At 46.5% G+C, this 27,744-nt stretch overlaps 1 protein-coding gene across 1 annotated transcript in view; it reads left to right on the plus strand.

Moving 5' to 3' along the window:
* The window catches only part of LOC137323484 (anion exchange protein 3-like), an 86,119-nt gene that overhangs the window by 17,959 nt on the left and 40,416 nt on the right, over window positions 1-27,744 (plus strand).

Raw genomic sequence — 27,744 nt, forward strand, 5'->3', positions numbered from 1 at the left:
GTACAGTAGTAAAGTACAGTGATAACATACAGTGAGAACATACAGTGGTAAAGTTCAGCAACAATTTACAGTGATAATGTACAGTGGTAATGTACAGTGATAAAGTACAGTGGTAAAGTACAGTGATAATGTACTGTGGTAAAGTACAGTGATAACATACAGTGATACTGTACCGTATTAAAGTACAGTGATAATGCACAGTGATAATGTACAGCGGTAAAGTACAGTGATAACATACAGTGAGAACATACAGTGGTAAAGTACAGTGGTAAAGTACAGTGATAACATACAGTGATAACATGCAGTGGTAAAGTACAGCAACAATGTACAGTGGTAAAGTACAGTGATAATGTACAGTGGTAATGTACAGTGATAAAGTACAGTGGTAAAGTACAGTGATAATGTACTGTGGTAAAGTACAGTGATAGCATACAGTGATAATGTACAGTGATGAAGTACAGTGATAAAGTACAGTGATAATGCACAGTGATAATGTACAGCGGTGAAGTACAGTGATAATATACAGTGCTAAAGTACTGTGATAACATACATTGTTAACATACAGTGGTAAAGTACAGTGATAATGTACAGTAATAACATGCAGTGATAATGTACAGTGATAACATACAGTGGTAAAGTACAGTGGTACAGTACAGTGATAATGTACAGTGATGTACAGTAGTAAAGTACAGTGGTAAAGTACAGTGATGACATACAGTGATAATGTACAGTGATAATGTACAGTGATAACATACAGTGGTAAAGTACAGTGATAACATACAGTGATAACATACAGTGGTAAAGTACAGCAACAATGTACAGTGATAATGTACAGTGATAACATACAGTGGTAAAGTACAGTGGTAAAGTACAGTGATAATGTACAGTGATAATGTACAGTGGTAAAGTATAGTGATAATGTACAGCGATAACATACAGTGATAAAGTACAGTGGTAAAGTACAGTGGTAAAGTACAATGAAAAAGTACAGTGATAACGTACAGTGATAAAGTACAGTGATAAAGTACAGTGGTAAAGTACAGTGGTAAATTACAATGAAAAAGTACAGTGATAACGTACAGTGATAAAGTACAGTGATAAAGTACAGTGGTAAAGTACAGTAAAAATGTACAGTGATAAAGGACAGCAATAATGTACAGTGGTAAAGTACAGTGATAACATACAGTGGTAAAGTACAGTGATAACGTACAGTGATCACATACAGTGGTAAAGTACAGTGGTAAAGTACAGTGATAATGTACAGCAGTAAAGTACAGTGATAACGTACAGTGGTAAAGTACAGTGGTAAAGTACAGTGATAATGTACAGCAGTAAAGTACAGTGATAACGTACAGTGGTAAAGTACAGTGGTAAAGTACAGTGATAATGTACAGCAGTAAAGTACAGTGATAACATACAGTGGTAAAGTACAGTGGTAAAGTACAGTGATAATGTACAGTGGTAATGTACAGTGATAAAGTACAGTGGTAAAGTACAGTGATAATGTACTGTGGTAAAGTACAGTGATAGCATACAGTGATAATGTACAGTGATGAAGTACAGTGATAAAGTACAGTGATAATGCACAGTGATAATGTACAGCGGTGAAGTACAGTGATAATATACAGTGCTAAAGTACTGTGATAACATACATTGTTAACATACAGTGGTAAAGTACAGTGATAATGTACAGTAATAACATGCAGTGATAATGTACAGTGATAACATACAGTGGTAAAGTACAGTGGTACAGTACAGTGATAATGTACAGTGATGTACAGTAGTAAAGTACAGTGGTAAAGTACAGTGATGACATACAGTGATAATGTACAGTGATAATGTACAGTGATGACATACAGTGATAATGTACAGTGATAATGTACAGTGATAACGTACAGTGGTAAAGTACAGCAACAATGTACAGTGGTAATGTACAGTGGTAATATACAGTGATAAAGTACAGTGATACTGTACAGTAATAACATGCAGTGATAATGTACAGTGATAACATACAGTGGTAAAGTACAGTGGTAAAGTACAGTGATAATGTACAGTGATAATGTACAGTGGTAAAGTATAGTGATAATGTACAGCGATAACATACAGTGATAAAGTACAGTGGTAAAGTACAGTGGTAAAGTACAATGAAAAAGTACAGTGATAACGTACAGTGATAAAGTACAGTGGTAAAGTACAGTGGTAAAGTACAATGAAAAAGTACAGTGATAACGTACAGTGATAAAGTACAGTGGTAAAGTACAGTGGTAAAGTACAGTAAAAATGTACAGTGATAAAGGACAGCAATAATGTACAGTGGTAAAGTACAGTGATAAAGTACAGTGATACTGTACAATGTTAAAGTACAGTGATAATGTACAGCAGTAAAGTACAGTGATAACATACAGTGGTAAAGTACAGTGATAACGTACAGTGATCACATACAGTGGTAAAGTACAGTGGTAAAGTACAGTGATAATGTACAGCAGTAAAGTACAGTGATAACGTACAGTGGTAAAGTACAGTGGTAAAGTACAGTGATAATGTACAGCAGTAAAGTACAGTGATAATGTACAGCAGTAAAGTTCAGTGATAACATACAGTGGTAAAGTACAGTGGTAAAGTACAGTGGTAAAGTACAGTGATAATGTACAGCAGTAAAGTACAGTGATAACGTACAGTGGTAAAGTACAGTGGTAAAGTACAGTGATAATGTACAGCAGTAAAGTACAGTGATAACATACAGTGGTAAAGTACAGTGGTAAAGTACAGTGATAGCTTACAGTGATAATGTACAGCCGACAGCCAAAGGGGGTGGGCAATCAGATCTTCCCCATCTGCACCTTCTGAGAGTGGTGTCCAAGCTTTTGGCCACCTGCCCTAATATCTCCTTATGTGGCTCGGTGTGAATTTTAATTTGATGATCGCTCCTGTGAAGCGCGCGCTGGGACGTTTCACTACATTAAAGGTGTTGTATAAATCCGGGTTGTTGTTGTTGTTGTTGTTGTTCGGCCCCATGGCCCCTCCAAAACGATGGTGGAACGTACAACTTGAGTTCCTACGCTGCCCCCCCGCCCCCCTCCCGTGCCTCAGGACGCCTTAGGGAGAAAGGGAACCGGAAAGGTCGGTGGTGGGGGGTGGGGTGAAGGCAAAACAAGAGGTTTTAGGAGGCGTCTGAAACCATCGATGAGTTGGTAGCGTGGCGAGGAGGGTGCCTGTTAACGTGCCAAGAGTGAGCGACGCAGGCTGTACGGAGACGCTGGGTACCAAAGGGTTATCAGCTGAGAATGTTGATTGTTCTCCCTCGATTGAGAGACGGGTTATTGGATTGAAGTCTGACATCATGGAAATGAGTGGAGAGCCCCGAGGACAACAATGTCCATACAGCCCTTTATCTGGATGGCAGAGACTAATCACCTCTCATAGCCATGCTTGCTCGATGATAATATGACCAGGCACAGCTCTCCACTGCCGGGCTGATCCACTGCCGCACACCCCGGGTTTGCGAGTCGCACAGGACCGTTGACCGTCCGAGCTCGTTAAGTGCTGTCCAACTCAACCCGCGTGGCGCCTTGCCGCTCTCGTTACCGATGCCCGTGCCGTGCCCTCCTCCGGTTTGAAGATGATGGGGACTGAGGAGGCCAGCGTGGAGATGGAGCACTGGAACGCCGGAGCCGATGACTTGGAACCCACCAAGAACGAAGACTTTGAAGAATTCGCCCTTGATTTGGGGGATTATGACCTGTGGGAGTCCATTAACAGTTGTCTTCACAACAACGGAGAGGCATCTTGTAAGTAACAAGAGTGTAAAGGTGGTTGCTATTAACAACAAGCTACGGTAATAAATAATACTCCACATTTATAACGTTTTTCTTCACCTCTTTCAGAAATGCTTCAAATCCAATGAATTAATTTAGAGTTCAGTGACCGTTATGTAGACAAATATCCAACCATTTTGCGCACAAAGCAGAGTTAAATGGCCAGTTAGTCCTTTTTTTTTGCTGGTGTTGGTTGATAGTGGAATATTGGCCAGCACACTGGGGAGAACTCCCTGCTCTACACAGACTGCCAGGGGATCTTAAGTACCACAACAGAACCGGATGGAGCCTTGACTTAACATCTCATCTGACCAATAGCACCTCCAACAGTGCAGCACTCCCTCAGCGCTGCACTGGGAGTATCAGCCTGGATTGTGTGTTCGAGTGTCTGGAGTGGGACTTGAACCCACAACCTTCTGACTCAGGTGGACGAGAGGGCTGCCCACTGAACCAAGTTGGCACAAGTTCAGTTGCAAGAAACGAGCACTTTCATCAGGACTGTCCATCTCTTCTGACTCTAGAACTGATCTGTAGACAGTACATCCGGAAAAGTACGGGCAAGTAAATGAACGTCAGCACGGATTTGTTAAAGGAAAATCGTGTTTGACTAACTTGATTGAGTTCTTTGATGAAGTAACGGGGAGGGTTGATGAGGGTCGTGCGGCTGTTGTGTATATGGACTTTCAAAAAGCGTTTGATAAAGTACCACATAATAGATTTGTAAGCAAAATTAAAGCCCATGGGATTAAAGGGACAGTGACAGCAAGGATACAAAATTGGCTGTGGGACAGAAAGCAGAGAGTAGTGGTGAACGGTTGTTTTTCAGACTGCAGGGAAGTATACAGTGGTGTTCCCCAGGAGTCAGTATTAGGACCACTGCTCTTTTTGATATATATTAATGATCTGGACTTGGGTATAGAGGGAATAATTTCAAAGTTTGCAGATGACATGAAACTCGGAAATGTAGTAAACAATGTTGAGGATGGTAACAGACTTCAGGAGGACAGAGACAGACTGGTGAAATGGGCAGACACATGGCAGATGAAATTTAACGCAGAGAATTGTGATGCATTTTGGTAGGAAGAATGAGGAGAGGCAATATAAACTAAATGGTACAATTTTAAAGGGGGCGCAGGAACAGGGAGACCTGGGGGTGTATGTACACAAATCTTTGAAGGTGGCAGGACAAATTGAGAGGCTGTTAAAAAGGCACACGGGATCCTGGGCTTTATTAATAGAGGCACAGAGTACAAAAGCAAAGAAATTATGGAAACCTTTATAAAACACTGGTTAGGCCTCAGCTGGAGTATTGTGTTCAATTCTGGGCACTGCACTTTAGGAAGGATGTCAAGGCCTTAGAGAGGGTGCAGAGGAGATTTACTAGAATGGTACCAGGGATGAGGGACTTCAGTTATGTGGAGAGACTGGAGAAGCTGGGATTGTTCTCCTTAGAGCAGAGAAAGTTAAGGGGAGATTTGATAGAGGTGTTCAAAATCATGAATGGTTTTGGCAGAGTAAATAAAGAGAAACTGTTTCCAGTGGCAGAAGGGTCGGTAACCAGAGGACACAGATTTAAGGTGATCAGCAAAAGAGGCACGAGGAAACATTTTTTTAAGTAGTGAATTGTTCTGATCTGGAATGCGCTGCCTGAAAGGGCGGTGGAAGCAGATTCAATAATAACTTTCAAAAGGGAATTGGATAAATACTTGAAGGGAAAAAATTTGCAGGGCTACGGGGAAAGAGCAGGGGGAGTGGGACTAATTGGATAGCTCTTTCAAAGAGCCGGCACAGGCACGATGGGCCGAATGGCCTCCTCCTGTGCTGTAACTGCTATGATACTATGATACACACTACTATCTACAGAATGCACTGCAGCAACTCGCCAAGGCTTCTTCGACAGCACCTCTCAAACCCGCGACCTCTACCACCTAGAAGGACAAGGGCAGCAGGCGCATGGGAACAACACCACCTGCACGTTCCCCTCCGAGTCACACACCGTCCCGACTTGGAAATATATCGGCCGTTCCTTCATCGTCGCTGGGTCAAATTCACCACCACCTTCTCAAGGGGCAATTAGGGATGGGCGATAAATGCCGGCAAAGTGACCTTTCCCCCTGATTTTTCTCCTCTCCCCCTCCTGAAGGCGATGGCCTGGGCTGGGGCACAGTTTCCCAGGACCCCGGCACCTTTGGCGCCTCGTCCCGAGTGGCCATGCGCCAACGGAAGGTGGGTGCTGGCTGCCCGTCTCACTGCGGTGGGTTCACACCTCACCTGACCCTCTCACGTAGATAGCACGCGTGGAGGTAGTTTCTGGAGTCATTGGCCGGACTTGCTCCAGGAGCAGGAGCCCTGGCGGATTGTCCCCGTTCTGATGGAGGCTAACACTTCACTGCCTGCTCAGCTGAGCCTTGCTAATTCAGCACACAGACCAGGGATTGAGCCTGGGACATAGGAATGAGGCCATTCAGCCCATCGAGCCTGTTCCGCCATTCAGTTAGTTCATGGCTGATTTGTATCTAAACTCCATTTGCCCGCCTTGGTTTCATATCCCTTAATCCCCTTACCCAACTAAAATCTATCGCCCTCAGTCTTGAAATTTTCAATTGACCCCCCGGCCTCAACAGCTTTTTGGGGGGAGAGAGTTCCAGATTTCCACTCCCCTTTGTGTGAAGAAGTGCTTCCTGACTTCACCCCTGAACGGCCCGGCTCTAATTTTAAGGTTCTGCCCCCTTGTTCCGGACTCCCCCCACCAGAGGAAATAGTTTCTTTCTATCTACCCGATCAAATCCTTTAATCATCTTACACATCTCAATTCGATCACCCCTTAATCTTCTATATTCGAGGGAATACAAGCCTAGTCTATGCAACCTGTCCTCGTAATTTAACCCTTTTAGCCCCGGTATCACTCTGGGCCTTCCTTGCTCTGTGTGACACAAGCTATTCACTGCCTTAGTGAGCTGCACCCAGTGGCTTTCTGAGTGACACAGTTCAGTGAGATAGGTCAGTCTGTCTCAGTCACAGTCGGATAGGTCACCTGAGGTACAGCAGGATGCCTCACATGGTTTGACATTGAAAGCCCAGGTGAAAAGGCCATGGATCACTGGGCAGGCCACCACCAAGACTGAAAAGAGTAGGGCCGACGACAAGGTTAAAGTAGTGATTAGGCGACGCCAACCTTAGGGGCACCTCTGTCTTGAGATTTTCGGAGGAAGGGATGACTAAGGGAGGTTAACAGGCAAGTTCATTTAACCCTACATCCCAGCTCCCACCCTCATCTCTCCTGGCTCTCGCAGGTGCTCACCTGCCTCCACTCCACGGTCTGTTGCGAACATCACTTCCCGACACTCTGAGACTCCCTCCCCAAACCCCTCTTCTATTGTGACCTCACACCCACCATCCTTAAAACCTATCTCTTCAACCTTCCCTTCTTCCCTCTTCCCTTCTTCCATCTCCTGCTCAGTGCCAGATTGCTCCTGTGAAGCGCCGTGGGATAGGAAGCCATGTTAAAGGGGCTGCAATATATTTGTGGTGGTGGTTGTTTGGTGGTGGTGATTTGTGGTGGCTGTTTGGTGGTTGTTTGGTGGTGGTTGTTTGGTGGTGATTGTTTGGTGGTGGTTGTTTGGTGGTGGTTGTTTGGTGGTGGTTGTTTGGTGGTGATTGTTTGGTGGTGGTTGTTTGGTGGTGATTGTTTGGTGGTGATTGTTTGGTGGTGGTTGTTTGGTGGTGGTTGTTTGGTGGTGGTTGTTTGGTGGTGATTGTTTGGTGGTGATTGTTTGGTGGTGGTTGTTTGGTGGTGGTTGTTTGGTGGTGGTTGTTTGGTGGTGATTGTTTGGTGGTGATTGTTTGGTGGTGGTTGTTTGGTGGTGGTTGTTTGGTGGTGGTTGTTTGGTGGTGATTGTTTGGTGGTGGTTGTTTGGTGGTGATTGTTTGGTGGTGATTGTTTGGTGGTGATTGTTGGTGGTGATTGTTTGGTGGTGGTTGTTTGGTGGTGGTTGTTTGGTGGTGGTTGTTTGGTGGTGGTTGTTTGGTGGTGATTGTTTGGTGGTGATTGTTTGGTGGTGGTTGTTTGGTGGTGGTTGTTTGGTGGTGATTGTTTGGTGGTGATTGTTTGGTGGTGATTGTTGGTGGTGGTTGTTTGGTGGTGGTTGTTTGGTGGTGATTGTTTGGTGGTGGTTGTTTGGTGGTGGTTGTTTGGTGGTGATTGTTTGGTGGTGGTTGTTTGGTGGTGGTTGTTTGGTGGTGGTTGTTTGGTGGTGATTGTTTGGTGGTGGTTGTTTGGTGGTGATTGTTGGTGGTGGTTGTTTGGTGGTGATTGTTTGGTGATTGTTTGGTGGTGATTGTTTGGTGGTAGTTGTTGGTGGTGATTGTTTGGTGGTAGTTGTTGGTGGTGATTGTTCAGTGGTGGTTGTTGGTGGTGATTGTTGGTGGTGATTGTTTGGTGATTGTTTGGTGGTGATTGTTTGGTGGTGGTTGTTTGGTGGTGATTGTTGGTGGTGGTTGTTTGGTGGTAGTTGTTGGTGGTGGTTGTTTGGTGGTAGTTGTTGGTGGTGATTGTTTGGTGGTAGTTGTTGGTGGTGATTGTTCAGTGGTGATTGTTTGGTGGTGATTGTTTGGTGATTGTTTGGTGGTGATTGTTGGTGGTGGTTGTTTGGTGGTGATTGTTTGGTGATTGTTTGGTGGTGATTGTTTGGTGGTGGTTGTTTGGTGGTGATTGTTTGGTGATTGTTTGGTGGTGATTGTTGGTGGTGGTTGTTTGGTGGTGATTGTTTGGTGATTGTTTGGTGGTGGTTGTTTGGTGGTGATTGTTGGTGGTGGTTGTTTGGTGGTGATTGTTTGGTGATTGTTTGGTGGTGATTGTTTGGTGGTGGTTGTTTGGTGGTAGTTGTTGGTGGTGATTGTTGGTGGTGGTTGTTTGGTGGTAGTTGTTGGTGGTGATTGTTGGTGGTGGTTGTTTGGTGGTAGTTGTTGGTGGTGATTGTTGGTGGTGGTTGTTGGTGGTGGTTGTTGGTGGTGATTGTTTGGTGGTGATTGTTTGGTGGTAGTTGTTGGTGGTGATTGTTGGTGGTGGTTGTTGGTGGTGGTTGTTGGTGGTGATTGTTTGGTGGTGGTTGTTGGTGGCGATTGTTGGTGGTGATTGTTTGGTGGTAGTTGTTGGTGGTGATTGTTTGGTCGTGGTTGTTGGTGGTGATTGTTGGTGGTGGTTGTTTGGTGGTAGTTGTTGGTGGTGGTTGTTTGGTGGTAGTTGTTGGTGGTGATTGTTTGGTGGTGGTTGTTGGTGGTGATTGTTGGTGGTGATTGTTTGGTGGTGATTGTTTGGTGATTGTTTGGTGGTGATTGTTTGGTGGTGGTTGTTTGGTGGTGATTGTTGGTGGTGATTGTTTGGTGATTGTTTGGTGGTGATTGTTTGGTGGTGGTTGTTTGGTGGTGATTGTTGGTGGTGGTTGTTTGGTGGTAGTTGTTGGTGGTGGTTGTTTGGTGGTAGTTGTTGGTGGTGATTGTTTGGTGGTGGTTGTTGGTGGTGATTGTTGGTGGTGATTGTTTGGTGATTGTTTGGTGGTGATTGTTTGGTGGTGGTTGTTTGGTGGTGATTGTTGGTGGTGGTTGTTTGGTGGTGATTGTTTGGTGATTGTTTGGTGGTGATTGTTTGGTGGTGGTTGTTTGGTGGTAGTTGTTGGTGGTGATTGTTGGTGGTGGTTGTTTGGTGGTAGTTGTTGGTGGTGATTGTTGGTGGTGGTTGTTTGGTGGTAGTTGTTGGTGGTGATTGTTGGTGGTGATTGTTTGGTGGTGATTGTTTGGTGGTAGTTGTTGGTGGTGATTGTTGGTGGTGGTTGTTGGTGGTGGTTGTTGGTGGTGATTGTTTGGTGGTGGTTGTTGGTGGCGATTGTTGGTGGTGATTGTTTGGTGGTAGTTGTTGGTGGTGATTGTTTGGTCGTGGTTGTTGGTGGTGATTGTTGGTGGTGATTGTTTGGTGATTGTTTGGTGGTGATTGTTTGGTGGTGGTTGTTTGGTGGTGATTGTTGGTGGTGGTTGTTTGGTGGTAGTTGTTGGTGGTGGTTGTTTGGTGGTAGTTGTTGGTGGTGATTGTTTGGTGGTAGTTGTTGGTGGTGATTGTTCAGTGGTGGTTGTTGGTGGTGATTGTTGGTGGTGATTGTTTGGTGATTGTTTGGTGGTGATTGTTTGGTGGTGGTTGTTTGGTGGTGATTGTTGGTGGTGGTTGTTTGGTGGTGATTGTTTGGTGATTGTTTGGTGGTGATTGTTTGGTGGTGGTTGTTTGGTGGTAGTTGTTGGTGGTGATTGTTGGTGGTGGTTGTTTGGTGGTAGTTGTTGGTGGTGATTGTTGGTGGTGGTTGTTTGGTGGTAGTTGTTGGTGGTGATTGTTGGTGGTGGTTGTTGGTGGTGGTTGTTGGTGGTGATTGTTTGGTGGTGGTTGTTGGTGGCGATTGTTGGTGGTGATTGTTTGGTGGTAGTTGTTGGTGGTGATTGTTGGTGGTGATTGTTTGGTGGTGATTGTTTGGTGGTGGTTGTTGGTGGTGATTGTTTGGTGGTGGTTGTTTGGTGGTAGTTGTTGGTGGTGATTGTTTGGTGGTGGTTGTTGGTGGCGATTGTTTGGTGGTGGTTGTTTGGTGGTAGTTGTTGGTGGTGATTGTTCGGCGGTGGTTGTTGCTGGTGATTGTTTGGTGGTGATTGTTCGGTGGTGGTTGTTTGGTGTTTATTGGTCATTTGTTGGGTGTTCCTGGTTATAGTAACTGTTTGTGGCTGTTGATTGTTGGCTGTTGGTGATTCATAGAATCATAGAAAGTTATGGCACAGAAGGAGGCCATTCGGCCTGTCGCATCTGTACCGGCATAACACCCACTTCGGCTGCTCCGTCACTGCCCCCTTGACTGCAGAGGGTGGCCTCCACATTGGGATTCATCTATGGCCTGCCCCTTCTCTTCCCCCCCTCCCCACCTTCCCATCTTCCAGCCTTGCCAGATCGATTTTTGCAACCCCTCCCATGCAACCACTTCCCTTTAAGAGGCCGCATCCCTTTAAATTACACCCACCCTTTAATTTCCAGGTCATCCAATGGCAACAGTCCTAAGGGGCACTGGGAGCTGGGAATAATTACGCAGGTGATCTGAGCTGGGAAAATTGAACATTATTAGGGCATTGGGGCTTAGATAATCCGACTGCCGATATTTTAGCTCCAGAGGCAACCAATCCCAAAATAAATAAGGCCAATCGGAAAATCCATTTTTCCACTCCTGTTGAGATTTCATGGAATCGTACAGCACAGAAGGAGGCCATTCGGCCCATCGTGCCTGTGCCGGCTCTTTGAAAGAGCTGTCCAATTAGTCCCACTCCCCCTGCTCTTTACCCGTAGCCCTGCAATATTCAAGTATTTCTCCAATTCCCTTTTGAAAGTTACTATTGAATCTACTTCCACCGCCCTTTCAGGCAGCGCATTCCAGATCATCACAACTTGCTGCATGAAAAATATTATTCTTCTCGTCTCCCCCTTGGTTCTTTCGTCAATTACCTTAAATCTGTTTCTCCTTATTTACTCCATCAGAACCCCTCATGATTTTGAACACCTCTATCAAATCTCCCCTTAACCTTCTCTGCTCTAAGGAGAACAACCCCAGCTTCTCCAGTCTCTCCACATAACTGAAGTCCCTCATGCCTGGTACCATTCTAGTAAATCTCCTCTGTACCCTCTCCAAGGCCTTGACATCCTTCCTAAAGTATGCACCAGTTCTCCACCATTCGAGATTGAATTTTGCCAGGGCAAGTAAATCGACTCAAGTATCTGTTTCAGACAAGCTGGTAGGTCATTAGGTATATGGGCGAATTGAGGCGTGATATATGGTGAGTGTAGCAGGCTTGGGAAGAACAGGAGACTTTGGACCTGTGGTTCCTAAAGCTCTCCATCACTGGAGGTTTTCCTCGCCTTATGTTGTAGACTAATTGATAGAGATTGATTGCTATGATTAGTCAATATCATTGTATCATGCGATTACCAGGATAGGAGAAGGCAAACTAGATAGACCTTTGTCTTTTATCATCTACCAATTCCTATGTAGGTGCCTTAGTTTAACACAGAATTACATGGAATTTACAGCACAGAAACAGGCCATTCGGCCCAACTGGTCTATGCCGGTGTTTATGCTCCACACGAGCCTCCTCCCTCCCCTCTTCATCTCACCCTATCAGCATATCCTTCTATTCCTTTCTCCCTCATGTGTTTATCTAGCTTTCCCTTAAATGTATCTCTGTTATTCACCTCATCTGCTCCTTGTGGGAGCGAGTTCCACATTCTCACCACTCTCAGGGTAAAGAAGTTTCTCCTGAATTCCCTATTGGATTTATTAGTGACTATCTTATATTTATGACCCCCTAGTTCTGGTCTCCCCCACAAGTGGAAACATCTTCTCTACGTCTACCCTATCGAACCCTTTCATAATCTTAAAGACCTCTATCAGGTCACCCCTCAGCCTTCTCTTTTCTAGAGAAAAGAAAAAAAAATGTTTCATTTAAAAAAAAAATTTTTAACTAAAAAAAATGAAAACAAATTAGTTTTAGTTTGTAATTGTTTTTTTGCTTTATAAATTATCTTCAGTGCGACAGGCCTGGATATTTCCTGTCTCGCTCCCCCCCCCACACCCGGCCCCGCCACCTCAGTAGACCCTCACTCTCCCATTGCCCCACCCAACCCCCGGCTCTCTGAGTGACATTAGCAACTTCCTGCGCTCATCTTGATTGACATTTGCCAAATTAAGGTCACTGAAGCGAAAGGCAGGAGTGGCAGCTGGCGTGTGCTGCTGGCACCCATCCATACCCCACTGGGGGTCCTACAAAAGAGAAGAGAAAGAACTTGCATTTATATAGAGCCTTTCACGACCTCAGGACGTCCCAAAGTGCTTTACAGCCAATGACGTACTTTTTGTTGTAATCATCAAATCGTACAGCACAGAAGGAGGCCATTCTGCCCATCCTGCCTGTGCCGGCTCTTTGAAAGAGCTGTCCAATTAGTCCCAATCCCTCTGCTCTTTGCCCGTAGCTCTGCAAATTTCTCCTTTTCAAGTATATGTCCAAAGTAATAGGGAATTTGCCCGAAACAAGATCCCACAACCAGCAATGTGATAATCTGTTTTTTAGTGATGTTGGTTGAGGGATAAATATTGGCCCAGGACACCGGGGAGAACTCCCCCTGCTCTTCTTCGAAATAGTGTGCGTGGGATCTTTTATACCCACCCGAGAGGGCAGACGGGGCCTCGGTTTAACGTCTCATCTGAAAGCCGGCACCGGATACATGATGGGGGGAGAGTGCACTTGTGTTTGTTAATATGCCGTGGTGGGTGAAACCTGGAGTCGGCAGGCTTATTTGCTCTCTCTCTCTCCCTCTCTGTCTCTGTCTCTCTCCCTCTCTGACTCTCTCACTCCCTGTGTCTCTCTCTCTGTCTTTCTCTCTCCCTCTCGCTCCTGCCTCTCTGTCTCTCTCTGTCTGTGTCTCTCTCTGTCCATATCTCTCTCTCCCTCCGTCTTCCTCTCTGTCTCTCTCTCTCTGTCTGTGTCTCTCTCTGTGTCTTTCTCTCTCTCTCTCTCTCGCTTCTGTCTCTCTGCCTCTCTCTGTCTCTCTCTTCCTCTCTCTCTCCCTGTGTCTCTCTCTCTCTGTGTCTCTCTCTCTCTCTCTTCCTCTCTCTCTCTCTCTGTGTCTCTCTCCCTGTTTCTATCTCTCTCTCTCTTCCTCTTTCTCTCTGTCTGTGTCTCTCTCTGTCTGTATCTCTCTGTCTCTCTCTGTCTGTGTCTCTGTCTCTCTCTCTCCCTGTGTGTCTCTCTCTCTGTGTCTTTCTCTCTCTCTCGCTCCCTGTCTCTCTCTTCCTTTCTCTCTCCCCCTCTCTCCCTGTGTCTCTCTCTCTCTGTCTTTCTTTCTGTCTGTCTCTGTCTCTCACGCTCTCTCTCTCTCTCTCTCTCTCGTGAGCACCGGATGACTGATATTTGCATTGGCGGAATTGATCTGAAATCGACGAGTGAGTCTTTGAATTGACAGCTTGCTGCCTTCGGGCATCAAATGGGAAATGTGTGCCGGGACTGTACAGGGCAGCTGAGGGGTGTGTGGAGGTGAGGGGGGGGGGTCACTGCGACTGGCAGGAGGAGGGGTTGATTGTGACATGGAACTCCAGTTTATTTCGAGTGCAGAGGATTAACGGGCACAAGGTGAATGGAGTGGTGCCAGCATCACCGAACATCTGGGCATCAGCAGGCTCCCTCACCGAACATCTGGGGCATCAGCAGGCTCCCTCACCGAACATCTGGGGCATCAGCGGGCTCCCTCACCGAACATCTGGGGCATCAGTGGGCTCCCTCACCGAACATCTGGGGCATCAGCGGGCTCCCTCACCGAACATCTGGGGCATCAGCGGGCTCCCTCACCGAACATCTGGGGCATCAGTGGGCTCCCTCACCGAACATCTGGGGCATCAGCGGGCTCCCTCACCGAACATCTGGGGCATCAGCGGGCTCCCTCACCGAACATCTGGGGCATCATCGGGCTCCCTCACCAAACATCTGGGGCATCAGCGGGCTCCCTCACCGAACCTCTGGGTCATCGAAGGGCTCCTTTAATCTTCTGATATGATCCCTTCTAATCTAATCCTACAAAGGTGCTGCTCCCTGGCTGGGCATCGGTTCCACAGAAGCTGCCCATTCTTCATCCGGGAGTCCAGACGGTCAGAGTCGGCAGCATATTCAACCTTGGGTAGCATCGCCACCCAGTCTGATTCTCATCCGCCGTCTACACACACGCATCCACAGATAATGATCAGTTAATCTGGTTTATTGGTGTTGGTTGAGGGATAAATATTGACCAGGACACCGGGGAGAACCCCCCCTGCTCTTCTTCGAAATAGTGTCATGGGATCTTTTACATCCACCTGAGAGTGCAGGCGGGGCCTCGGTTTAACGTCTCATCCAAAAAAAAACGGCACCTCCGACAGTGCAGCACTCCCTCAGTACTGGCACTGGGGAGTGTTCGGCCTGGATTATGTGCTCAAGTCTCTGGAGTGGGACTTGAACCCACAACCTTCTGACTCAGAGGCGAGAGAGTGCTGCCCACCGTGCCAAAGGTAAGTAAATTACAAGAGCATAAAGATCCAGAGAGAGAGAACACATTAATGCCACTTTGTCAACTCTTGCAGGTCAGGTGATGGGCTCCCTTTGCCGCTTTCAGCCGCAATCAGCAAAAGCAACAGCCCAAGTACAGGGCACCATATTGTGTGGCGTTGGCAGCGCGAGAGTGAGTGACACAAGTCTGGATACAGCAAACTCACCTCATTAAAATAATAAAACGACCGGCAAATCTCAGCTCCCTTTAAGAGCTAATGTGGTCTTTTGGAGAGGAGCCATTTAATTAGGAAACATTGGACTCTCACTGCCAAATCGAAAGTGGGCTGAATGTCAAAAGGCACAAGGGAGAGTAGGTCGTGTCGATCTGTTGTTTGGCATTGAGGACCTGACTGCACATTCCTGTGATTCAGTCCCATCATGTCTCTGTTCATTAGTGATATTATTATCACAATATCCTGCCTCCTATTTTAACTCGTCCTTTCCCAGGCTTTTAAAACCCAAGCTTGATTCACCCCTTCTTCATTTACCCCGCCCCCTTTTTCACTGTCCCCACCTCACTCCGGGCTCCTTCTGTGTTTCCCTAAAAGGGTTAAATTACGAGGACAGGTTGCACAGACCGGGCTTGTATTCCCCCCGAGTATCGAAGATTAAGGGGGCGATCTAATCGAGGTGTTTAAGATGATTGAAGGAGTTGAGAGGTTAGAGAGAGAGAAACTATTTCCTCTGGTGGGTGGGGGGAGTCCAGAACAAGGGGGCAGAACCTTAAAATTAGAGCCAGGCCGTTCAGGGGTGATGTCAGGAAGCACAAAGGGGAGTGGGAATCTGGAACGCTCTCCCCCAAAAATGCTGTTGAGGCTGGGGGTCAATTGAAAATTTCAATTGATGGATTGATAGATTTTTCGTTAGGCAAGGGTATTAGGGGTTAGGGAACCAAGGGGGGTAAATGGAGTTAAGTCATAGATCAGCCATGATCGAGTTGGGCTCGAGGGGCTGAATGGCCTTCTCCTGTTCCTGCATTGGTCACTAATTAAAAATGTGACTGGATGGTTTATACAGTTGCCGCCCCATGACATAATGGCCAATTATGTCATCAGATTGAGCTGATGACACAATCAGTGACCTCAGTCAATCTTGTGCGAGGTTAAAGAGCCTTACCCCCTATAGGATCGATATCAGGCTGCTTCATGAGCTTACACAAGTGGTAGATCAGTCACACCAGCAAAAAAAACCATTAAAAGAACGACATGCGCCCACGTCACGCCTCATCGCACCTCTCAAATGTCTCAAGGAACAGCCAGTGAGCTACTATGAAGTGCAGCTGCGGTTGTGACATAGGCAAATGGGGCAGCCGATACACGGAGGGAAAATCCCAAGGCCCCGCCTGCCCATTGAGGTTGAAGATCCCATTGTGCTACTTTGAGGACGAGCAGGCACATCTCTCTCTGGCCATGTTTCGGCCAACATTCCTCCCCAAACCAACACCACCAAGAACAGGGTAGCTGGTCATTTATAAGCTTTGCTGTTTGCGGGATCCTGCTGTGCACAGGTTGGCCGCCACGTTTGCCTACATGACAACCGTGACTGTACTTCGAACGTAATTCAATGCGTATGAAGTACCTTTGAGCCGTCCTGAGGGCTCAATGACCCCCCCGGATTTCCGTTGCACCGTTGAGGTACCGGAAAGTTAGGCCGTTCACCAGCAGAGGGAGTACCACGCAAGTTTCCTGGGTAAGTTCATTGGCGTATGAAGTGGTGTAAGTCCTGGGGTGATTGTGATCTAAAAGTGCAGTGAGCAGTTCAGGCTCCAGAACTTCAGTGTAGAAGTGGCACAGTCTCAGTGAAGACCGCAGTCTTCGTTGGGGGCACTCGGTGGTGGGGGTGGGGGGGTGTGGCTGCAGATTCTTTTCTCAACCCCTTTTATCCACTCACGGCATCTCTTCGCCCTCATCCAGGGTGTCTCTCGCCAGAACCATGAGCTGTCACAGCCCAACTGTACCCCCAGGGCACCAAGAACAGGGCAGCATGTCGCCAAAGGGATGTGAAATTTTCACAGGAAGGCTTGCAAGTCCTCCTTGGGAGTGGTGGAAGACAGGACAGACTGCCTCCTGGCTGGTGTTGCACAGTGTACATAGATTGTACAGCACAGAAACAGGCCATTCGGCCCAACTGGTCCATGATAGTTTTTATGCTCCACACGAGCCTCCTTCCACCCCTCTTCATGTCAACCTATCAGAATATCCTTCTATTCCTTTCTCCCTCATGTGTTTATCCAGCTTCCCCTTAAATGAATCTCTGTTATTCGCCTCAACTACTCCTTGTGGGAGCGAGTTCCACATTCTCACCACTCTCTGGGTAAAGAAGTTTCTCCTGAATTCCCTATTGGATTTATTAGTGACTATCTTATATTTATGACCCCTAATGGAAACATCTTCTCTACGTCTACCCTGTCAAGCCCTTTCATAATCTTAAAGACCTCTGTCAGGTCACCCCTCTGCCTTCCAATTCCTGGAGAAAAGAGCCCCAGCCTGTTCAATATTTCCTGATAGTTGTGTCCTCTCAATTCTAGTATCAGCCTTGTAAATCATACTCTAAGTGTGATCTAACCAAGGTTCTATCAAAGTTTCATGTGGGGGTGTCAGCTGTGGCTCAGTGGGCAGCACTTTTGCCTCTGAGTCAGATGGTTGTGGGTTCAAGTCTGACTCCAGATACTTGAGCACATAATCCAGGCCGTCACTCCCAGTGCCAGTACTGAAGGAGTGCTGCACTGTCGGAGGTGCCATCTTTTGGCTGATACGTTAAACCGAGGCCCCGTCTGCCCTCCCAGGTGGAAGTAAAATATTCCACAGCACTATTTGGAAGAAGAGCAGGGGGGAGTTCTCCCCGGTGTCCTGGGGCTAATATTTATCCCTCAACCAACATCACCAAAAAAACACAGATTATCTGGCCATTATCACATTGCTGTTTGTGGGATCTTGCTGTGCGCAAATTGGCTGCCGGGTTTCCTACATTACAACAGTGACTACACCTCAAAAGTACTTCATTGGCTGTAAAGCACTTTGGGACGTCCGGAGGTTGTGAAAGAAATGCTAGTTCTTTTCTTTAACATAACTTCTCTGCTTTTCAATTCTATCCTTTCTATTTATGAAAGGGAAATCATGTTTGACAAACCTACTGGAGTTTTTTGAGGATGTAACTGGTAGAATAGATAAGGGAGAACCAGTGAATGTGGTGTACTTGGATTTTCAGAAGGCTTTTGATAAAGTCCCACAAAAGAGGTCAGTGTGCAAAATTAAAGCACATGGGATTGGGGGGAATATACTGGCATGGATTGAGAATTGGTTGACAGACAGGAAACAGAGAGTAGGAATAAACGGGTCTTTTTTGGGGTGGCAGGTGGTGACTAGTGGGGTACCGCAGGGATCAGTGCTTGGGCCCCAGCTATTCACAATATATATCAATGATTTGGATGAGGGAACCAAATGTAATATTTCCAAGTTTGCTGATGACACAAAACTAGGTGGGATCATGAGTTGTGAGGAGGATGCAAAGAGGCTTCAAGGCGATTTAGACAAGTTGAGTGAGTGGGCAAATACACGGCAGATACAGTATAATGTGGATAAATGTGAAGTTATCCACTTCGGAAGGAAAAACAGAAAGGCAGAGTATTATTTAAATGGTGATAGATTGGGAAATGTTGATGTACAAAGGGACCTGGGTATCCTTGTACACCAGTCACTGAAAGCAAACATGCAGGTGCAGCAAACAGTTGGGAAGGCAAATGGTATATTGGCCTTCTTTGCAAGAGAATTTGAGTACAGGAGCAGGGATGTCTTACTGCAGTTATACAGGGCCTTGGTGAGACCACACCTGGAGTATTGTGCGCAGTTTTGGTCTCCTTACCTAAGAAAGGATATACTTGCCATAGAGGGAGTGCAGCAAAGGTTCACCAGACTGATTCCTGGGATGGCAGAACTGTCGTATGAGGAGAGATTGGGTCGACTCGGCCTGTATTCACTCGAGTTTAGAAGAATGAGAGGGGATCTCATTGAAATATATAAAATTCTGACAGGGCTAGACAGACTGGATGCAGGGAGGATGTTTCACCTGGCTGGGGGGTCCAGAACGAGGGGTCACAGTCTCAGGATACGGGGTAGGACATTTAGGACTGAGATGAGGAGAAATTTCTTCACTCAGAGGGTGGTGAACCTGTGGAATTCTCTCCCACAGAAGGCTGTGGAGGCCAAGTCGCTGAATAAATTTAAGAAGGAGCTAGATAGATTTCTAGACACAAAAGGCATCAAGGGGTATGGGGAGAGAGTGGGAATATGGTATTGAGATAGAGGATCAGCCATGATCATATTGAATGGCGGAGCAGGCTCGAAGGGCCGAATGGCCTACCCCTGCTCCTATTTTCTATGTTTCTATGTTTATCCCTCTAAAAATGAACTTGGTTTGGTTTTTTTTTATGGCCTAAAAGATCCCCTGTGGCACCTTGAAAGGTTCCGGTGTCAAAACAAGTCAGGGCAGTGGTCAGTTTCACAGTGACAGACACGAGCCATCCTGGCAGCGGAGTGAGGCTGAAGATCTTTGCGAAGAAGATCGCGGATGTTCAATGGCAGCTTTGGACAATCGCATCTTTCCTACACCGAGCTCCCCCAAGAAGTCCTCGAACGACCTCGGATGGCAACAGACATGGTGCAGCGAAAGAAAAATTAACTTGCATTTATACAGCGCCTTTCATGACCTCAGGACGTCCCAAAGCGCTTTACAGCCCATGAAGTACTTTTTCAAGTGCAGTCACTGTTGTAATGTAGGAAACGCGGCAGCCAATTTGCGCACAGCAAGATCCCACAAACAGGCAGCGTGATAATGAACAGATAACCATCTATGTTTTTGGTGATGTTGGTTGAGGGATAAATATCGGCCCCAGGACATCCTGCTGTTCTTCAAATAGTGGCCATGAGATCTTTTACGTCCACCTGAGAGGGCAGACGGGGCCTCGGTTTGACGCCTCACCCAAAAGACGGCGCCTCCCACAGCGCAGCATCGGAGTGACAGCTGAGATTATGGGCTCGAGCCTCTGGAGCGGGACGTGAACCCGCGACCTTCGATTCGGAGGCAAGAGCGCGACCGCTGAGTCTCGACCACGTTGCCTCCACGCACTGCTGTCCCTCCACCCCCCTTCGTCCATAAGGATGGTGTAAGGAGGGTCGCTGGGGATTGCTGTATCTTCTCCAGAGCTGTTTGTGGTGGGCCTGGTGGGGAGAGATGCCGAAAACTGTAGGGGTGGGGTGAGACTGTAGCTCTGTTGGGGGGTCGGGGGGGAGTCGGGGGGGGGAGTCGAGTCTCAAATGGGTTGCAAAGGTGCCAGAAATCAGCAGGCAAAGATCCGGAAGGTTCTCTAAACTCCTCACTTCCGCCTGAACCAGTGACTGCGCCTGTTTTCCACAGGTCTAAATTTTACCGCGGTGGCGTAAAAGCAGGAAATTCCCAGGCACGAGGCCACCGGGTCATTGGCGCTCCTGTGCAAATGAGCCCCGCTGGGCTCGGCTGGGCTGATCGCCAAAAGCAGTCGAAAAGATGGAGGAAACTCCCGTCTCGCGCGTCAGCGGCGCCGAGGCGGTGTAATGTGCCAAACTCTAGTTTCCCCGATTATTTTTTAGCGCAATAATGGCGTAATAACGGCTTAAATGATAAAGACAGTGAGGAAATTCAGGGTCAGTTATGGGGTGTAATGTGTTAAACCTGAGTTTTCATGGAATCATAGAAAGTTATGGCACAGAAGGAGGCCATTCGGCCCATCGTGTCCATGACGGCCGAAAAAGCTATCCAGCTTAATCCCACTTTCCAGCTCTTGGTCCGTAGCCCTGTAGGTTACGGCTCTTCAAGTGCTCATCCAAGTACTTTTTAAATGAGTTGAGGGTTTCTGCCTCTACCACCCTTTCAGGCAGTGAGTTCCAGACCCCCACCACCCTCTGGGTGAAAACATTTCTCCTCAGCTCCCCTCTAATCCTTCTCCCAATTACTTTAAATCTATGCCCCCTGGTCACTGACCCCTCTGCTAAGGGAAATAGGTCCTCCCTATCCACTCTATCCAGGCCCCTCATAATTTTATACACCTCAATTAAATCTCCCCTCAGCCTCCTCCGTTCCAAAGAAAACAACCCCAGCCGATCCAATCTTTCCTCATAGCTAAAATTCTCCAGCCCTGGCAACATCCTCGTAAATCTCCTCTGTCCCCTCTCTAGTGCAATTTTTTAGTGCAATAATGACGCAATAACAGCTTAAGTGATGACGTTAGTGAGCATATTCAGGGCCATTAATAAGGCACTGTATATAAATGGAAGCTGTTCTCTGTCTCTCTATCTCTTTATAATTTGTTAAAATGGAGAAACTGTTTGGGCCAGGCAGAATATAGAAAGTTCAGAGGGGATGTGAGAAAGGAAATAAGAGGGGCAAAGAGAGAGTATGAGAATAGACTGGCGGCCAACATAAAAGGGAATCCAAAAGTCTTCTTCAGGCACGTAAACAGTAAACGGGTAGTAAGAGGAGGGGTGGGGCCGATTAGGGACCATAAAGGAGATCTACTCATGGAGGCAGAGGGGATGGCCGAGGGACTAAATGAGTACTTTGCATCTGTCTTTACCAAGGAAGAAGATGCTGCCAGAGTCTCAGTAAAGGAAGATATAGTTGAGATAGCGGATGGGGTAAAACTGGATAAAGAGGAGGTACTAGAAAGGCTGACTATACTTAAAGTCGATAAGTCACCCGGTCCGGGTGGGATGCATCCTAGGTTGCTGAGGGAAGTAAGGGTGGAAATTGCGGAGGTACTGGCCATAATCTTCCAAACATCCGTAGATACGGGGGTGGTGTCAGAGGACTGGAGAATTGCAAATGTTATACCCTTGTTCAAAAAAGGGTGTAAGGATAAACCCAGCAACTACAGGCCAGTCAGTTTAACCTCAGGGGTGGGAAACTTTTAGAAATGATAATCCGGGACAGAATTAACAGTCACTTGGACGAGTGTGGGTTAATTAAGGAAAGCCAGCACGGATTTGTTAAAGGCAAATCTTGTTTAACTAACTTGATAGAATTTTTTGATGAGGTAACAGAGAGGGTTGATGAGTGCAATGCGGTTGATGTGGTGTATATGGACTTTCAAAAGGTGTTTGATAAAGTGCCGCATGGTAGGCTTATCATCAAGATTGCGGCCCATGGAATAAAGGGGGCAGTAGCAACATGGATACAGAATTGGCTAAGGGACAGGAAACAGAGAGTAGTGGTGAACAGTTGTTTTTCGGACTGGAGGGAGGTGTACAGTGGTGTTCCCCAGGGGTCAGTGCTGGGACCACTGATTTTCTTGATATATCAATGACTTAGACTTGGGTGTACAGGGCACAATTTCAAAATTTGGAGATGACACAAAACTTGGAAGGATAGTAAACAGTGAGGAGGATAGTGATAGACTTCAAGAGGATATAGACAGGCTGGTGGCAGATAAAATTTAACGCAGAAAAATACGAAGTGTTACATTTCGGTAGGAAGAACGAGGAGAGGCAATATAAACTAGAGGGTACAATTCTAAAAGGGGTACAGGAACAGAGAGATCTGGGGGTATATGTGCACAGATCATTGAAGGTGGCAAAGCAGGTTGAGAAAGTGGTTAAAAAAGCATATGAGATCTTGGGCTTTGTAAATGGAAAGACTATCTGTAATCACCAGGTATTGTTCTGTGATTTATAAATGCGAAGGGTTCGAGGATTTCATTTCCACATTCACCTGAGGAAGGAGGAAGCCTCCTTCCTCATGTGAATTTCAAATAAAATTGTTGGACTATAACTTGGTGTTGTAAAATTGTTTACAATTTGTAAATGGAGGCATAGAGTACAAAAGTATGGAAGTCATGATGAATCTTTATAAAACGCTGGTTCGGCCACAACTGGAGTATTGTGTCCAGTTCTGGGCACCACACTTTCGGAAAGATGTGAAGGCCTTAGAGAGAGTGCAGAAGAGATTTACTAGAATGATTCCAGGGATGAGGGACTTTAGTTACATGGATAGACTGGAGAAGCTGGGGTTGTTCTCCTTGGAACAGAGACGGTTGTGAGGAGATTTGATAGAAGTGTTCAAAATCATGAAGGGTCTAGACCGAGTAGATAGAGAGAAACTGTTCCCATTGGTGGAAGGGTCAAGAACCAGAGGACACAGATTTAAGGTGATTGGCAAAAGAACCAAAGGTGACATGAGGAAAAACTTTCTTACATGATCTGGAATGCACTGCCCGAGGGGGTGGTGGAAGCAGATTCAATCATGGCCTTCAAAAGGGAACTGGATAAATACTTGAAAGGAAAAAATTTGCAGGGCTACGGGGAAAGGGCGGGGGAGTGGGACCAGCTGGATTGCTCTTGCAGAGAGCCAGCACGATTCGATGGGCCGAATGGCCTCCTTCCATGCTGTAATCTTTCTATGATTCTATGACTTGTGAGTGAGTCCACAACAAGGAGGCATAAATATAAGATAGTCACTAACAGATCTAGTAAAGAATTTAGGAGGAATTTCTTTACACAGAGAGTGGAAAAATTGAGTGGGCTGGAAAAGAGAAGACTAAGATGAGACCTGATAGAGGTCTTTAAAATGATGAAGGGGTTCAATAGGGTGGATACCGAGAAACTGTTTCCACTTCTGGGTGAGTCCAGAACAAGGGGGCATAAATATAAGATAGTCACTAACAGATCAAATAAAGTATTTAGGAAGAATTTCTTTACAGAGAGTGATATGGAGATGCCGGTGATGGACTGGGGTGGACAAATGTAAGGAGTCTTACAACACCAGGTTATAGTCCAACAGTTTTATTTGAAATCACAAGCTTTCGGAGGCTTCCTCCTTCACTCACCTGACGAAGGAGGAAAGCCTCCGAAAGCTTGTGATTTCAAATAAAACTGTTGGACTATAACCTGGTGTTGTAAGACTCCGTACATTTACAGAGAGTGATTTTAAGGTGATTGGCAAAAGAACCAAAGACGACATGAGGAAAAACTTTTTTACGCAGCGAGTTATAATCTGGAATGCGCTGCCTGAAAGGGCGGTGGAAGCAGATTCAATCGTGGCTTTCAAAAAGGAATTGGATAAATATTTGAAGGAAAAAAAATTGCAGGGTAACAGGGAAAGAGCGGGGGAATGGGACTTACTGGATCGCTCGTTCAAAGAGCCGGCACAGGCTCGATGGGCTGAATGGCCTCCTCCTGCGCTCTAACCATTCTATGATTCTATGAGTGGTGAGAATATGGAGCTCACTGCCACGTGGAGTGGTTGAAGCAGTTAACATTGATGTATTTAAGAGGAGGCTTGATGCATACATGAGGGAGAAGGGAATAGAGGGATATGGGGGCAGGGTGGGAGGAGGTAATTAGATTTGGAGGAGGCTCGTATTGAGTTAAAACACTGGCACAGACCAGTTGGACCGAATGGCCTGTTTCTGTGCTGTAGATTCTATGGATGTAATTCTTGCACCTAGTACGCATTTCCTGTTTGTCACACTTCCTTTGTCACCCTATTTATGTCGCACCTGAGTGCATTTTCTGCTCATGAAACTGTACGGTTTGTATAATCTACCATCACACTTGCCTTTCAATCCTCCAGAAGCCAGGTGGCACTGTGTTGCCGTGCGTCTCCACCTCGCCCACTCTACCCTGTCTCCCAATGTCTCCTCTTCCCCTTAGCACTGCTCAATTGCCCATTCCATTCCCAACGCTGGCCCTGGTCAACACACTCCATTCCCAACCCCTCCCAGTCTTGTTTCTCTTCCACCAGCTCAGGTTTTGGCGGCCTGCCTCCATCCGCATCTGCTCTGGCTTTGGCCGATTTGCCCCCTCCTGGCCCCCTGCTTCCACATTGCCATTTTGGGGCCTATACTGCCAGGTTCTCTGGCTGTCCGCCTCGACATCACTCACCGGCCCCTCTCTCTTCTCGAGCATTTCAACCCTTGACCTTCTGGCCTCTGCCCATGCCCCCCCTCCCGGCCCTACTTCTTCAACAGTTGGGCAGCATTCCTGCGGCTGATCGCTATCCAGGCTTCTCGAATTCATCCAGGACCTTGAGCAGCTGTTGCAGATGATACCGGGGCTAAAAGGGTTAAATTACGAGGACAGGTTGCATAGACTAGGCTTGTATTCCCTCGAGTATGGAATATTAAGGGGTGATCTAATTGAGGTGTTTAAGATGATTAAAGGATTTGATAGGGTCGATAGAGAGAAACTATTTCCTCTGGTGGGGGGAGTCCAGAACAAGGGGGCAGAACCTTAAAATTAGAGCCAGGCCGTTCAGGGGTGATGTCAGGAAGCACTTCTTCACACAAAGGGGAGTGGAAATCTGGAACTCTCTCCCCCAAAAAGCTGTTGGGACTGGGGGTCAATTGAAAATTTCAAAACTGAGATTGATAGATTTTTGTTGGGTAAGGGTATTAAGGGATACGAGACCAAGGCGGGTAAATGGAGTTAAGACACAGATCAGCTATGATCTATTTGAATGGCGGGACAGGCTCGAGGGGCTGAATGGCCTCCTCCTGTTCCTATGATTCTCTGTTATCCTGGCTTAAACACGGAGGATCTGGGTAAAATGGAAGGCCCTGCTGCAGTCAGGGTCACGCAGAGGATTGACAGCCTTGGCCACTGATGTCGGAGAGGGTGGTCTCTGACATGGGACAGGCAACCCTCACCAACCCCACAAATCCGCAGGACTTTGGACTGGACTGAGTACAGGAGGAAGCGGTGGGCTTTTCCTGTGGCTGTCAAAACAGGACCACAACATTACACCGAGTGGACAATCTTCTTTGTCGAAGGTTGCAGTTGCCAGTGGTGCCCAGCAGAAGACTCCCACTCTCCAACCAGTGTTTCAGACAATTTCACCACTTGTTTTGTGCCAAGCCATAAATCAGACCCAAGCCATATGAAGAGAGTTTGGTGCCCTTTTCTGAACTAAACATTCTTCAGTAACTTCATGGGCCATCTTTTGGAACAGAGTCACGATCTTGGTCTTATGTAGAATTAAATCGAATTTACAGCACAGAAACAGGCCATTCGGCCCCACTGGTCCGTGCCAGTGTCTATGCTCCACACGAGCCTCCTCCCTCCCTACTTCATCTCACTCTATCAGCATATCCTCCTATTCCTTTCTCCCTCATGTACTTATCTAGCTTCCCCTTAAATTAATCTACGCTATTCGCCTCAACTACTCCTTGTGGTGGCATAGAAATATAGAAAATAGGAGCAAGAGTAGGCCATTCGGCCCTTCGGGCCTGCTCCACCATTCAAAATGATCATGGCTGATCGTCTAACTCAGTACCCTGTTCTCGCTTTTTCCCCATATCCCTTGATCCCCTTTAGCATTAAGAAATATATCTATCTCCTTCTTGAATACATCTAATGACTTGGCCTCCACTGCCTTCTGTGGTAGAGAATTCCACAGGTTCACCACCCTCTGAGTGAAGAAATTTCTCCTCATCTCGGTTCTAAATGGCATACCCCGTATCCTGAGACTGTGACCCCTGGTTCTGGACTCCCCAGCCATCGGGAACATCCTCCCTGCATCTAGTCTGTCTAGTCCTGTTAGAATTTCATATGTTTCGATGAGATCACCTCTCATTCTTCTAAACTCTAGTGAATATAGGCCTAGTCGACCCAATCTCTCCTCATACGTCAGTCCTGCCATCCCAGGAATCAGTCTGGTAAACCTTCGTTGCACTCCCTCCATGGCAAGGACATCCTTCCTCAGATAAGGAGACCAAAACTGCACACAATACTCCAGACGTGGTCTCACCAATGCCCTGTACAACTGCAGTAAGACATCCCTGCTCCTGTACTCAAATCCTCTTGCAATGAAGGCCAACATACCATTCGCCTTCCTAATTGCTTGCTGCACCTGAATGCTCGCTTTCAGCGACTGGTGTACAAGGACACCCAGGTCTCGTTGCACCTCCCCTTTTCCCAATCTATCACCATTCAGATAATAATCTGCCTTTCTGTTTTTACAACCAAAGTGGATAACCTCACATTTATCCACGTTATACTGCATCTGCCAAGTTCTTGCCCACCCACCCAACTTGTCTAAATCACATTGGAGCCTCTTTGCATCCTCCTCACAGCTCACATTCCACCCCAGCTTTGTGTCGTCTGCAAACTTGGAAATATTACATTTAGTTCCCTCATCCAAATCATTGATATATATTGTGAATAGCTGGGGCCCAAGCACTGATCCCTGCGGTACCCCACTAGTCACTGCCTGCCACCTGGAAAAAGACCCATTTATTCCTACTCTCTGTTTCCTGTCTGTTAACCAGTTCTCAATCCATGCCAGTATAGTCCCCCCAATCCCATGTGCTTTAATTTTGCACACTGACCTCTTGTGTGGGACCTTATCAAAAGCCTTCTGAAAATCCAAGTACACCACATCCACTGGTTCTCCCCTATCTATTCCACTAGTTACATCCTCAAAAAACTCCAGTAGATTTGTTAAGCATGATTTCCCTTTCATAAACCCATGCTGACTTTGTCCAATCCCGTTAATGCCCTCCAAGTGTTCTGTTATCACATCTTTTATAATAGACTCTAGCATTTTCCCCACTACTGATGTTAGGCTAACTGGTCTGTAATTCCCTGTTTTTTCTCTCCCTCCTTTTTTAAATAGTGGGGTTACATTTGCCACCCTCCAATCTGTAGGAACTGTTCCAGAGTCTATAGAATTTTGGAAGATGATCACCAATGCATCCACTATTTCCAGGGCCACTTCCTTTAATACTCTGGGATGTAGATTATCAGGCCCTGAG

Source organism: Heptranchias perlo, chromosome 7 (genome assembly GCF_035084215.1).
Source record: "Heptranchias perlo isolate sHepPer1 chromosome 7, sHepPer1.hap1, whole genome shotgun sequence".
Taxonomy (NCBI): domain Eukaryota; kingdom Metazoa; phylum Chordata; class Chondrichthyes; order Hexanchiformes; family Hexanchidae; genus Heptranchias; species Heptranchias perlo.